The sequence below is a fragment of the Mirounga angustirostris genome, unplaced genomic scaffold (assembly GCF_029215605.1).
Source record: "Mirounga angustirostris isolate CCGP_5_RB_7025 unplaced genomic scaffold, mMirAng1.0.hap1 SCAF_9, whole genome shotgun sequence".
NCBI lineage: Eukaryota > Metazoa > Chordata > Mammalia > Carnivora > Phocidae > Mirounga > Mirounga angustirostris.
This window is the reverse complement of record NW_026991717.1, coordinates 108,031,668-108,045,522: the sequence shown is the minus strand read 5'-3', so window position 1 is coordinate 108,045,522 and position 13,855 is coordinate 108,031,668. Positions and strand designations below refer to the sequence as shown.

The window sequence follows — 13,855 nt, the reverse complement described above, 5'->3', positions numbered from 1 at the left end:
ACCCGTGGTCACCAGAGGAATCAATTCCACTGAGTTCTAGCAAGATTTAACTCAGGCATTCATTTTCTTGGGTACTTTCTGAAAGACATGGACCTTGATTACCGGCATTATATAGCTAGGTGGAAGGAAAGAAAACCAGCATTTCAGGTAAGGGAAGGAAGTTTTGAGTTAGTAACTTAGGTGGTCTATGAATAAAAGATAAGCCTGACTGGAGTGGAGGCTGCATCCTTGTTCCCACTGAAAATCACACTGGATTGCTAAAGGAGTAACGGAGTATTGTGGATCTAAAAGGTAAACAGAATTTGTTAGAGCTGAAGCAGCCCTTATAGGTTTCTTGTATAGATTCAGTGACCCTGAAACTGCACTTTATAACATAAACAAATCCTCAACCATTTCCCAGAATGCTCCTTCCTTGTCAACTGAACTTGGCTTAGAGTTGTGGCAATAGGAAAAAAGAGGAATTGGTGACAGAATCAGAGGAGGAAAATTCAAGACAATCCCCAGTCATCCAATCTGGGAGCCTACAAGAGATAAGAGCTCTTGATGGCACTCTCAGTGGCTATTTGAATGTGTGCATATCGAAAGCAGGAGATGTGTCTGACGTTGGTGCTTAATAAGCTGGTGCTTAATTTACGAGATTAATAAACTGCATGACTCTCATAAAATGAGGACATTAATAAAATGACTTCTAAACCCTTTCCAGCAATATAATTCTGTGAGTCCATTTCCAATCTTAATCTTAAAAATCTTCAAAGTCCTTGAATACCCGCATACAAAAAATATTTTTTTTAAAGGTTAAGATGGCAAATTTTATATTCTGTATTTTTTTTAAAGATTTTATTTATTTATTTGACAGAGAGAGACACAGTGAGAGAGGGGACACAAGCAGGGGGAGTGGGAGAGGGAGAAGCAGGCCTCCCGCTGAGCAGGGAGCCCGATGTGGGGCTCAATCCCAGGACCCTGGGACCATGACCTGAAGCCGAAAGCAGACACTCAACTGACTGAGCCACCCAGGTGCCTCTATATTATGTATTTTTGGCCACAATGAAAAAAATGCCTCCCCAAAAGGGTAGGTTGTTCATTCTACTGTACTTTCAAAAACCTACATTTGAAAATATACCAAGTGTGGCAAGATGACAGCATAGGAAGATCCTGAACTCACCTCCACTCTCCAAGTCACCAAATATACAGCTACATATGGATCATTTCTCTCTGAAAAAGATCTGAAAATTAAATGAACTGCTTCTCCCCCCAAAAAAGGATAAAAAGACAACACCGAGGCAGGTAGGAGAGGTAGAGACAGTCTTACCAAAAAACTCATTCCCAGCTCGGTGACACACAGTAGGGAGGGATCTTACCCACCCGGTGCTTCTCCCAGAGGAGTGAGGGGTTCATATTCTCCATTAGGCACCTCAACCTCTGGATCTGCACCAAGAAGATGAGCCCCCAGAGCATCTGGCTTAGAAAACTAACTGGGAAGGTCCAAGGGACCCAAAGTGTTAGAGGAAACTGACATTATCTTTTTAAACGGCCCACATGCAGTCTCACTTGCCAGAGGACCCAGGGCAAAAACAGCAGTTAGAAGAGTGCCCAGTCTGTATGTGAAGGAGACTCATGTGCTCACGTAAGAGCATCTGCTTGAGGGGCGGGGAACCCCTGAGATCCTCCCCAGAGATGGAGGTGCTGGCAGACGCCACTTTTGCACTTTCCACCTATCCTGCAGCACGGGTGGGCAAGCTCCAGTGTGGCACTCTGCTGCTGCCTTGCTAAGACAGGTGGGAGTGAGCAGTGGTAGCACTATCCTACTGCCTTGCTGAGGCTGGAGCGTGCAGGTGGCTGCAGCACTGCCATGCTCCCTGGCCAGGCCAGGCAAACACGAACGGTTGTGACATTGTCCTGCTCCCAGGCTAAAGCTGGTGCAAGCACACAAAGTACTCTCCCAGTGTATTCCTGAAGCCTGCAGCTGTGTGCAGTCAAGACATTTTCCTGCTGCCTTTCCAATGCCTGTGAGTATGCCCCCACCCTTTATATTCTCTGGCTGCCCACCCAAAGCTATGGGTGCTAGTGGGGACCCCCTGATCACCTGACCCTGGTGGCCAAAGGGGCTGGCATTCCTGAGCTCCACAGGAATGTAACAATTAGAAAGACAGTTCTTGGCCAGCCACCACCCCCAGGGCACTGCATAGACAAAAGACTGGAAGTATCTGGTTGGCTCAGTCAGCTGAGTGACTGACTCTTGGTTTTAGTTCAGTGCATGATCTTGGGGTCATGATCTTGGGTCATAATATGGAGCCCTGCATCAGGTTCTACACTCAGGGCAGTCTGAGATCCTCTCCACCCCCTCTTTGTCCTTCCCCTTGCTTGCACCCTGTCTCTCTCTCTAAAATAAAAATTAATAAATAAACAGCAGACTGAAACACAACCCTAGTCTTGTGAAAAAAGGCCTATTTATTTAGTCTGGAGCTGCAGCCTGAGGGACAGATTTTAGGTTTCCCAAACATCTAGAGGCTAAGTAGGCACACCCAGGGAATGTAAGCAGGGAGACACCATCCTCCACACTCCCTTGGCCTCACTACAGCTCAACAAGACCTCCCAGAAGGAAGCTTATACACTAGTTTGGAGCCCCAAGTTTTGCAACTGTCACCCAGGGGATACCTCCAGATCTCCTGGTCTTGAGGCCAGCAGGGATTATGATTGCAGCCCCACAGGACTATATATATTTGCATATTTTCAAAGCTGCTACCAGGGCACCTGGCTGGTTCTGCTGGTAGAACATGTGACTCTTGATCTTGGGGTTGTGAGTTTGGGCCCTATAGTAGATACAGAGATTACTTAAAAATAAAATCTTCAGGGAAATAAAAAAGCTGCTACCTGAAGGCCTGGCTTCTGATCAGCCCGAAACTAGGTGCAAAATGAGATTCTTCCCCTTGGAACACTGACAAGTCTTGGCATACCCTCAACAACAGGACATATGAAGAATAAACTAGGCAGTTTAGACAATCACAAAGGTTCCAGAGACAACCAAGAATGAGGGCAAAGTTGAACTAGAATATTCATCACCAACCCCAGGCCACTCCTTCAAGACTGAGAGAAGTAGCTGTTTTGCCTAATACATAGAAACAGAGAGTTGAGCAAAATGAAAAAGTATGTTGCAAATGAAAGAACAACACAAAACCTCAGAAAAAGACCTTAATGATACAAAGATAAGTAGCCTATAAGGAATTCAAAGTAATGACCATAAAGATACTCAATGAACTTGGGAGAAGAATGAACATAGTGAGAGCTTCAACAAAGGGAGATAGAAAATATTTACAAAGTACCAAGAGAAGTTGCAGAGCTGAAGAATACAATGACTGAACTAAAAATATACTTCAATAGAGGGGTTCAACAGCAAACTGGATGAAGCAGAATGAATCAGTAAGCTGCAAGACAAGGCAATGGAATCCACCCAGACATACCTGCAAAAAGGGAAAAAAAAAAGGAAGAAACAATGCAGATAACGTAAGAAACTCACGTGAAATAACATTTACATTATAGGGGTCCCAGAAAGAGAAGAGAGAAAGGTGCAGAAAACTTATTTGAAGAAATAATGACTGAAAACTTCTCTTAAAACTTCTTATGAGGGCGCCTGGGTGGCTCAGTTGGTTAAGCGACTGCCTTCGGCCCAGGTCATGATCCCGGAGTCCTGGGATCGAGTCCCACATCAGGCTCCCGGCTCAGCAGGGAGCCTGCTTCTCCCTCTGACCCTATCCCCTCTCATGCTGTTTCTCTCTCTCTGTCAAATAAATAAATAAATCTTTAAAAAAACAAAAAAACAAAAAAACTTCTTACGAAAGGAAACATCCAAGTTCAGGAAGCCCAGAGAGTTCCAAATAAGATGAACCCAAAGAGATCCAACAAAACATAATTAAAATGACAAAAATTAAAGATAGAGACTTTTTTTTTCTAAAGATTTTATTTATTTGACAGAGAAAGACACACAGAGAGAGAACACAAGCAGAGGGAGTGGGAGAGGGAGAAGCAGGCTTCCCGCAGAACAGGGAACCTGATGTGGGGCTCGATCCCAGGACCCTGGGACCATGACCTGAGCCAGAGGCAGATGCCCACAACTGAGCCACCCAGGCGCCCCTGAAGAGAGACTCTTAAAAGCAGCAAGAGAAAAACAAATCGTTACATACATGTGAAACCCCACAGAGCTATCAGTAGATTTCTCAGCAGAAACATTGCAGGCCAGAAGGAAGAAACATGACATATTCAAAGTCAGGAAAAAACTTCCAAACAAGAATACTCTATCCAAGAAGGTTATCATTCAGAAAGGAAGGTGAGATAAAAGAGTTTTCCAGAGAAGCGAAAGCTAAAGGAGTTCATCACTACTAAACCAGGCTTATAAGAAATGTTAAGGAGACTTCTTTAATCTGAAAAGAAGTAGCACTAATTAATACAAGACAACATATAAAAGTAAAAATCTCATTGGAAAAGGCAAATATATACAAAAGTAGTGGATTAACCACGTATAAATCTACTGTGGAGGTTAAAAGCAAAGAGTAAAATTAAACTACATAGTTAAAGGATACATTAAATTAAAAAATGTAAAATGTGACATCAAAACCAAAATGTTACAGGGGAATAAAAATGTAGAGTTTTAGAATGTGTTCATATTTAAGTTGCTATCAACTTAACATAGACTATTATATACATAAGATGATATATATGAACCTCACAGTAAATAGAAAGCAAAAAACTTCTAGAAAATACACAAAAGAGGGGCACCTGGGTGGCTCAGTCGTTAAGCATCTGCCTTCGGCTCAGATCATGGTCCTGGGGTCCTGGGATCGAGCCCCATGTCAAGCTCCCTGTTCGGCGGGAAGCCTGCTTCTCCCTCTCCCACTCCCTCTGCTTGTGTTTCCTCTCTTGCTGTCTCTCTCTCTGTCAAATAAATAAAGAAAAAAAAAAAAAGAAAATACACAAAAGAAAATGAGAAAATAATCTAAATATAACACTGAAGAAAGTTATCAAACCACAAGGGAAGTAAGAAAGAGACAAAGGGGGGCGCCTGGGTGGCTCAGTTGGTTAAGCGACTGCCTTCGGCTCAGGTCATGATCCTGGATTCCCGGGATCGAGTCCCACATCGGGCTCCCTGTTCAGCGGGGGGTCTGCTTCTCCCTCTGACCCTCTTCCCTCTCGTGCTGTCTCTCATTCTCTCTCTCTCAAATAAATAAATATAATCTTAAAAAAAAAAAAAGAAAGAGACAAAGGAACTGAGAGGAACTATAAAAACAGCCAGAAAAAAAATTAACAAATGGCAATAAATACATACCTTTCAATAATTACTTTAAGTGTAAATGGACTAACTTCTCTACTCAAAATGAATGGATGGCTGAATGAATTAAAAAAACATGACACATCTATATATTGCTTAGAAGAGATTCACTTCAGAAGTAAAAATAAACACAGACTAAAAGTGAAGGGATGGAAAAAGATATTCCATGCTAATGTAAACAAAAAGAAACTGGTGTAACTATACTTGTATCAGACAAAATAGACTTTTTTTTTATTTTAATTTTTTTTTTTTTAAGTAGGCTCCACGCCTGACATTGGGCTTGACCTCACGACCCTGAGATCAAGAGTTGCATGTACCACTGACAGCCAGCCAGGCATCCCCAGACAAAATAGACTTTAAAACAAATACTGTAATAAAAGACAAAGATGGGCACTATCTAATGATAAAGGGGTCAATCCAGCAAGAAAATATAACATTTATAAATACATATGTACCCAACATAGGAGCACCAAAATATATAAAGTAAATATTAACAGATCTAAAGGGAGAAACTGACAGCAATATAATAACAGTAGGGGACCTTCACACTCCACTTACAACAATGGATAAATTATTCAGACAGAAAATTAATAAGAAAACATCAACTTTAGGGGCGCTTGGGTGGCTCAGTCATTAAGCGGCTGCCTTCGGCTCAGGTCATGATCCCAGGGTCCTCGGATCGAGCCCCACATCAGGCTCCCTGCTTTGTGGGAAGTCTGCTTCTCCCTCTCCCACTCCCCATGCTTGTGTTCCCTCTCTGGCTGTCTTTCTCTCTGTCAAATAAATAAAATCTTAAAAAAAAAAAGAAAACATCAACTTTAAATGACAAATGAGACCAGATGGACTAACAGACATATACAAAACATTCCATCCATAAGCAGCAGAATACACATTCTTCTCAAGTGCACATGGAATATTCTCCAAAAGAGACCACATGTTAGGCCACAAAACAAATCTCAATAAATTCAAGAAGACAGAAATCATATCAAGTATCTCTCCCAACCACAATGATATGAAACTAGAATTCAATTACAAGAAAAGAGCTAAAAAAAACTACAGCTATGTGGTGATTAAACAACACGTTCCTGAACAACTACTGGGTCAAACAAGAAATCAAAGGAGAAATAAAAAAAATACCCAGAGACAAATGAAAACAGACATATGACATACCATAATCTATGGGATGCTTCAAAAGTGGTTTTAAGAGGGAAGTTCATAGCAATATAGACCTACCTTAAGAAATAAGAAAAATCTCAAATAAACATTTTAACTTTACACCTAAAAGGGAACTAAAAAAAGAAAAAGCAAAGCCCAGAATTAGGAGGAAGGAGACAACTGGGGTGCCTGGGGGGCTCAGGTCATGATCTCAGGGTCCTAGGATGGAGCCCCACATCACGCTCCCTGCTGAGCAGGGAGTCTGCTTGTCCCTCTCCCTTTCCTTCTGCTCCTCCCCCCACTCCTGCTCTCTCTGTCTCTCTCTCAAATAAATAAATAAAATCTTTTTTTTTAAAGATTTTATTTATTTATTTGAGAGAGAGAGCAAGCACGAGAGAACAAGAGCCAGGGGCAGGGGCAGCGGGAGAGGGAGAAGCAGACTCCCCACCTAGCAGGGAGCCCAACATGGGGCTCCATCCCAGCACCCTGGGATCATGACCTGAGCTGAAGGCAGACGCTTAACTGACTGAGCCACCCAGGTGCCCTAATAAATAAAATCTTCAAAAAAAAAAAAAAAAAAGAATTTAAAAAAAAGTAAAAGGAAGGATACATGAAACTAAGAGCTAATTCTTTGAAAAGATATATAAAACTGACAAACCTTAAGCTAGACTCACCAAGAAAAAGGAGGACCCAAATAAATAAAGTCAGAAATGAAAGGGGAAAAGTTACAACTGATAAGGGTCATAAGAGGCTACCATGAGCAATGATACGACAAAAAATGGACAACTTAGAAGAAATGACTACATTTCTGGAAACTTACAATCTTCCAAGACTGAATCATGAAGAGATAGAAAATCTGAATAGATTGATTACTAGTAAGGAGTTTGAATCACTAATCAAAAACTTCCCAACAAATAAAAGCCCAAGACCAGATTGCTTCACTGGTGAATTCTACCATTCAAAGAAGATTTAATACCTATCCTTCTCAAACTCTTCCAAAAACTTGAAGAGGAAGGAACACTTCCAAACTCACTTTATGAGGCCAGGATTATCCTGATACCAAAACCAGACAGACACCACACAAAAAAGAAAATTATAGGCCGGTGGGTGCCTGGATGGCTCAGTCAGCAAAGCACGTGACTCTTGATCTCAGGGTTGTTAAGTTCGAGCCCCACATTGGGTGCAGAGATTACTTAAAAATAAAATCTTAAAAAAAAAAAAAAAGAAAGAAAATTACAGGCTGATATCCCTGATAAACATAGTTGCAAAAATCCTCAACAAATGTTAGCAAATCAAATTCAACCATATATTCAAAAGATCATACACCATGATCAAATGGTATTTATTCCAGAGATCCAAGAATGGTTCAACAGCCTCATATTGATCAATGTGATAAACCACATTTAAAAAATGAAAGATTAAAATCATATAATCATCATCACAATAAATTCAGAAAAAACATTTAACAAAAGTCAACCTTCATTTATGATTAAATACTCTCAACAAAGACGGTATAGAGGGAATGTACCTCAACATACATAAAGACCATATATGATAAATGCACAGCTAATATTACACTTAATGGTAAAAAGCTAAAAGCTGAAGGCTTTTTCCTTTAAGATCAGAAATAAAACAAGAATGCCCACTCTCCCCACTTGTTTTTTTAAGTTTATGTATTTATTTTTTGTAATCTCTATACCCAATATGGCTTAAACTCACAATCCCGAGAGCAAGAGTCACATGCTCTTCTGACTGAGTTGGTCAGGTGCCTCTCTCCCCACTTTTCTTCAACATGGTATTTGCAGTCCTTGCCACAGCAACTAGGCAAGAAAAAGAAATAAAGACATACAAAATGGAAAGGAAGAAGTAAAACTGTCACTGTATGCAGATGACATAATACAGAAATACAGGAAATCCTAAAGACACCACCAAAAAACTGTTAGAAATAATTAATGAATTTAGTAAAGTTGTAGGATACAAAATTAATGTACAAAAATCTGTTGCATTTCTATATATTGATAATGTACTATCAGAAAGAGAAATCAAGAAAACAATCCCATTTACAATTGCACTAGAAAGAATAAAATACCTAGGGAAAAATTTAAGCAAGGATGTGAAAGACCTGTACACTGAAAAATATAAGACACTGACAAAAGAAATTCAAGAAGATACAAATAAATGGAAAGATATTCCATGCACATGGATTGGAAGTATAAATATTGTTAAAATGTCCATACTCCCCAAAACAATCTTCAGATTCAATGCAAATCTTATCAAAATTCCAGTGGCAGTTGGACCAGGACAAATAATCCTAAATTTTATATGGAAACACAAAAGACCCTGAATAGCCAAAACAATCTTGTAAAAGAAGAACAAAGCCAGAGGTATCACACTGCTTGGTTTCAAACAATACTACAAAGCTATAGCAATAAAAATAGTATGGTATTGGCATAAAAGCAGACACATGGATCAGTGAATCAGGAAAGAGAGTTCAGAAGTAAACCCCCACATATATGGCCAATTAATTTATGACTGGGGAGGCAAGAATATACAACGGAGAAAGGATAGTCTCTCTAGTAAATGTTGCGCAAACTGGACAGCTACATGCAAAATAATGAAACTGGATCATTATCTTGCACCACTTATAAAAATTAACTCAAAATGAATTAAAGACTTGAATGCAAGACCTGAAACCATAAAACTCCCAGAATAAAACAGGCAGTAGTGTCCTTGACATCGGTATTAGTGATGGTTTTTTTTGGATCTGACTCCAAAGGCAAGGGCTACAAAAGCAAAAATAAACAAGTGGGACTACATCGAAATGAAAAGCTTCCACGCAGCAAAGGAAACCAGCAGCAAAGGGAAAAGTCACCCTACCGAATGGGAGAAGATATTTGCAAATCATATACCTGATGAGGGGCTAATATCCAAAACATAAAAAATTCATACAACTCAACAACAAAAAAACCACCCAATTTTAAAATGGGCAGAAGATCCGAATCGACATTTTTCCAAAAAAGACATACAAAAGGTTAATAGGCACATGAGAAGATGCTCAAAATTACGAATCATCAGGTAAATGCAAATCAAAACCATAATGAACTATCACCACACACGTGTCAGAATAGCTATTATCAAAAAGACAAGAAATAACAAGGTTAGGTGAGGATGGAGAGGAAAAGAAACTCTTGTGGACTGTAAATTGGTGCTGTCACTATGGAAAACTGTATGGAGATTCCTAAAAAAATTAAAAATAGAGCTACCATGTGATGAAGCAATTTTACTGCTGGGTATTCTATCTGAAGAAAAAGAAAACACTAATTTGAAAAGAAATATTTGTTGCAGCATTACTCACTATAGCCAAGATATGGAAACAACCTAAGTGTCCACTGATGGATGAATGGATAAAGAAGATATGGTATATACATGATGGAATACTACCCAGCTATTAAAAAGAATGAAATTTTGCCATTTGCCACAACATGGATGGACCTGGAGGGTATTCTGCTAAGTGAAATAAGTCAGACAGAGAAAGACAAATACCACATGATTTCTCTTATATGTGAAACCTAAAAAACAAAACAAACAAAACAAAACAAAGTCCAGACTCATAGATACAGAAAACAGATTGGTGGTTGCCAGAGGGTAAGAGGATTGCTGGGTGGAGATATGGGTGAAGGGGATCAAGAAGTACCAACTTCTAGTTCTAAAATAAGTAAGTCATGGGGATATAATGTACAGTATGGGTAATATAATCAATAACATTGTGTTAACTTTGTATGGTAACAGATGGTCATGAGACTTATTGTGGTGATTATTTTGCAATATATCCAAATGTTGAATTACTAAGTTGTACACCTGAATCTAACATAATGTTGTCAATTACACCTCAATAAAAAAAGAAAAAAGGGGAAAAAAGAAAGTATAGCAAACACATTTTATAAATATTTTCACCAAGAGCTAAAGTTCATAAAACCAATTAATGTTCTTTAGAAAATTAAATGAACCATGCTGATTAATGGAGAATTTAGTATATTACAAACATAGAAATATTAGGGGCAGATCAACATACCAAAATGTCTGGAGTGGTCAATGGGCAGATGTGGCTGGAGATTTCAAGTCTTGAATTAAAAATAAATCTTCAGAGTTGGGTACACACCTGTATTTCCATTCACTTCTGTGGAAAAAAATAAAAAGCCATGAATCAGATTTTTAAGAAGGAAATTGGAACCAGAAAGAGATGTTAACAAACAAAGGCATAAAATCTTAGGAAGAAAAAAAAGATTTTTAAAAAAAGTACTACAAATTTGGGGTAAAAGAAAACTAAGTATAATGGTCCATATGGTAAGGAAAGAATTCCATGGTTATCTCAGCCAACATGGGTGAGAGGCCATGTATTTTGTTGCCTAGAATATTCTCAGATTCTTTTCTTTTTTTTAAGATTTTATTTTATTTGAGAGTGAAAGAGGGCATGAGCATGAGCGGGGGTGGGGGGATGGCGAGGCAGAGGGAGAAGCAGACTCCCTCCCTTCTGAGCAGGTAGCCCAATGCGGGACTTGATCCCAGGACCCTGAGATCATGACTCAAGCTGAAGGCAGATGCTTGACTGACTAAGCCACCTAGGTGCCCCTCAGATCATTTTCTGTAGGGTTTTTTGTTTTCCTTAGAATCTTACTCTGGGAGAAAGTGATTGAAATGTTGGGATACAGAAAACATAAAGCATAGAAAACTCATTATCTGTTAATTATAAAATTTTATGTATATTTATCACATTTTACTTATATCTGTACTATGATAAGCATCTTTTTGATAATTCAGAGGAAATCCTATTTTTTAGAAATATAAAACTAATCCAAGATGCAGGATAAAATCACTAGGTGTATATGCAAAGAATTTAATAAACATAGGTTTAATATTTCAAAAATAACAAATTCATATTCACCATTTATTAATGCCCATAATGTGCTATGTACTGACACTTAGATGTCAAAAATATTCTACTACAGTTAATAGTAATATTTTAGGGTAAATAGTTTGCAATATATAAATTTTGTAGTTTAACGAATAAGAAATTAAGTTGTGTTCCAGGCAAGAGAAAATAAATTGATAATAAGTAATCAGTTTAAAATGAATATTATCATTTTCTTATTTAGTAGTATAGTTTTTTTCTTCCCAGTTTCATTGAGATATAATTGACATAGAAGTCTGTATTAAAGTGTATAGTATAATTATTTGATATATGCATTACAAAATGAATACCACAATTTTAGTTAACATCCATCACCTCACATAGTTACAAATTTTTTTCTTATGATGAGGAGTTTTAAGATCTATTATCTTAGCAACTTTCAAATATACAATATGTGTAACATAGTTTTAATTATATATTACTTAGAAGATGTATTTTTTTTTGTCTTTTAAGCTTTTATTTAAGGGCAATGATCTATGATGTAGATTTTAGATCTTATTAAAAGCAGCCACGCCCATGGACTGCACATAGTCCTCAAAAGCAGTGATCCGCTCCTCCAGCATATCTGTTCCAACTTTATCATCTTCCACTACACATTGTATTTGAAGTTTTTAAATTCCATATCCCACTGGAACTAGTTTAGAAGAGCCCCAGACCAAGCCGTCTACCTGAATGCTTCGGACGCACTCCTCTAGTTTTGCCATATCTGTCTCATCGTCCCAAGGTTTCACATCTAGTAATATGGAAGACTTGGCAACAAGTGCAGGTTTTTGGCTTATATGAGACAAGCACCACCAACCAGGCACCATTCTACCCAGGTCAGGGACAGAAGATGTATTTCTTTTTTTTTTTTTTTTTTTAAGATTTTATTTATTTATTTGACAGAGAGAGAGAAACAGCGAGAGAGGGAACACAAGCAGAGGGAGTGGGAGAGGGAGAAGCAGGCTTCCTGCCGAGCAGGGAGCCCAATGCTGCGGGGCTTGATCCCAGGACCCTGGGATCATGACCGGAGCTGAAGGCAGACACCTAACTGAGACACCAGACTGAGCCACCCAGGCGCCCCAGAAGATGTATTTCTAAGGTAAAATTCTTAGGATTTCTTTGTAAAAGTAATTGAATCAATGATTTATCTCAACCCAGTATGATAAAAAACTAAAACTAGCTGTGGAAGGTAAAATGACCAAAGTTAAGAGTGTATATTGTGTTTCCCTACTACTTTTAGGAAAGGTCCATTTAGAAATGACAGCAATACTTTGGGTTTATAGTTCATGTATCTCAAAAAGGTTTTTTTTATTTTTATTTTTTTAAAAAGATTTTATTTATTTCTTAGAGAGAGCGCGAGAGAGGGAACACAAGCAGAGGAAGTGGGAGAGGGAGAAGCAGGCTCCCCGCTGAGCGGAGAGCCCCATGTGGGGCTCGATCCCAGGACCCTGGGATCATGACCTGAGCCGAAGGCAGCAGCTTAATGACTGAGCCACCCAGGCACCCCTCAAAAAGGTTTTAATATTACATAAAGTTAAACTGAAGTACAGAGAAGGATCTAACAAAATTTATTTAACATGTTAATTATGCAATTATATCAACATTTGACTATCACACCCAGTTAGTCATATCCTTACTTGGTAGCAATGTTTTTCTTTTCTTTTCTTTTTTCTTCTTCCCTTCCCTTTTCTTTTCTTTTTTCCCCACCTCCTCCCTGCAATGTTTTCTTTTTAAAAAAATGTTTATACTTCATTATAAAAATGCTTAAATTCCTATTATGTTTCAAGATGAAAAGTATAGAGTAAGTGTAAATAGAACCTACCAGAACTACTCTTTTCATCATGGTACTTTGGTGCTTTTGACCTTGTCCTTATCATTAACAGATTTCCAGCACCAGCAGGACAGTGTCAGCCCTTTCAAGTTTTGTCAACTTACATTCTTTTCCTCTTCAGTGCAGTAGAGGCCAAATTCCCATTTCATCTTTCTATTACCTTTAAAGAGAATATTGCATTCTGACAAAATATGCCATTATTGAAGAAGTCATAGTTTAGCCGTAAAATATAAATATCACCTCTACTTTGTTTTATATATTTTCTTCTTTCTCTGCTATCTCTAGGCTAATGAGTCCCCAGAATTGGAAAATTCCTTGGATGAATCTGAATAATTCCTTTATAAACAAATTATTTTGACAAAAGAACATGTATAAATTGCTCATAGATCACCCAATGCCGCCTCTCTGTTTACTCCATGTAGTGATTGCTTGTGTCTCACTTCCTTGAGCTGTTTGGTATGCCTGGCTTTACATCTTTGAATATACTTACATGTTTTCTCAGGTTTTGTCTCCCTCATAGATTATAAATGCCTCAATATTAGACACAACGTGTTCCAACCAAGGATGGACTATTATTTGCCTGCAGACCTATGAATTC

General features: G+C 38.5%; 1 long non-coding RNA gene across 2 annotated transcripts in view; it reads right to left on the bottom strand.

Annotated features, from left to right (window-relative positions):
• Window positions 1-13,855, bottom strand: part of LOC123861680 (uncharacterized) — a 96,031-nt gene that overhangs the window by 80,819 nt on the left and 1,357 nt on the right. Inside the window, exons 2-5 of one of the 2 annotated variants that reach the window (XR_010405213.1) lie at window positions 13,249-13,417; window positions 10,548-10,652; window positions 8,195-8,295; window positions 4,771-4,926 (exon numbers count right to left, since the gene is read on the bottom strand). This is a non-coding gene — a long non-coding RNA (uncharacterized LOC123861680). The remainder of the gene's footprint in view (window positions 1-4,770; window positions 4,927-8,194; window positions 8,296-10,547; window positions 10,653-13,248; window positions 13,418-13,855) is intronic. The other variant, XR_010405214.1, reaches the window with a different exon arrangement.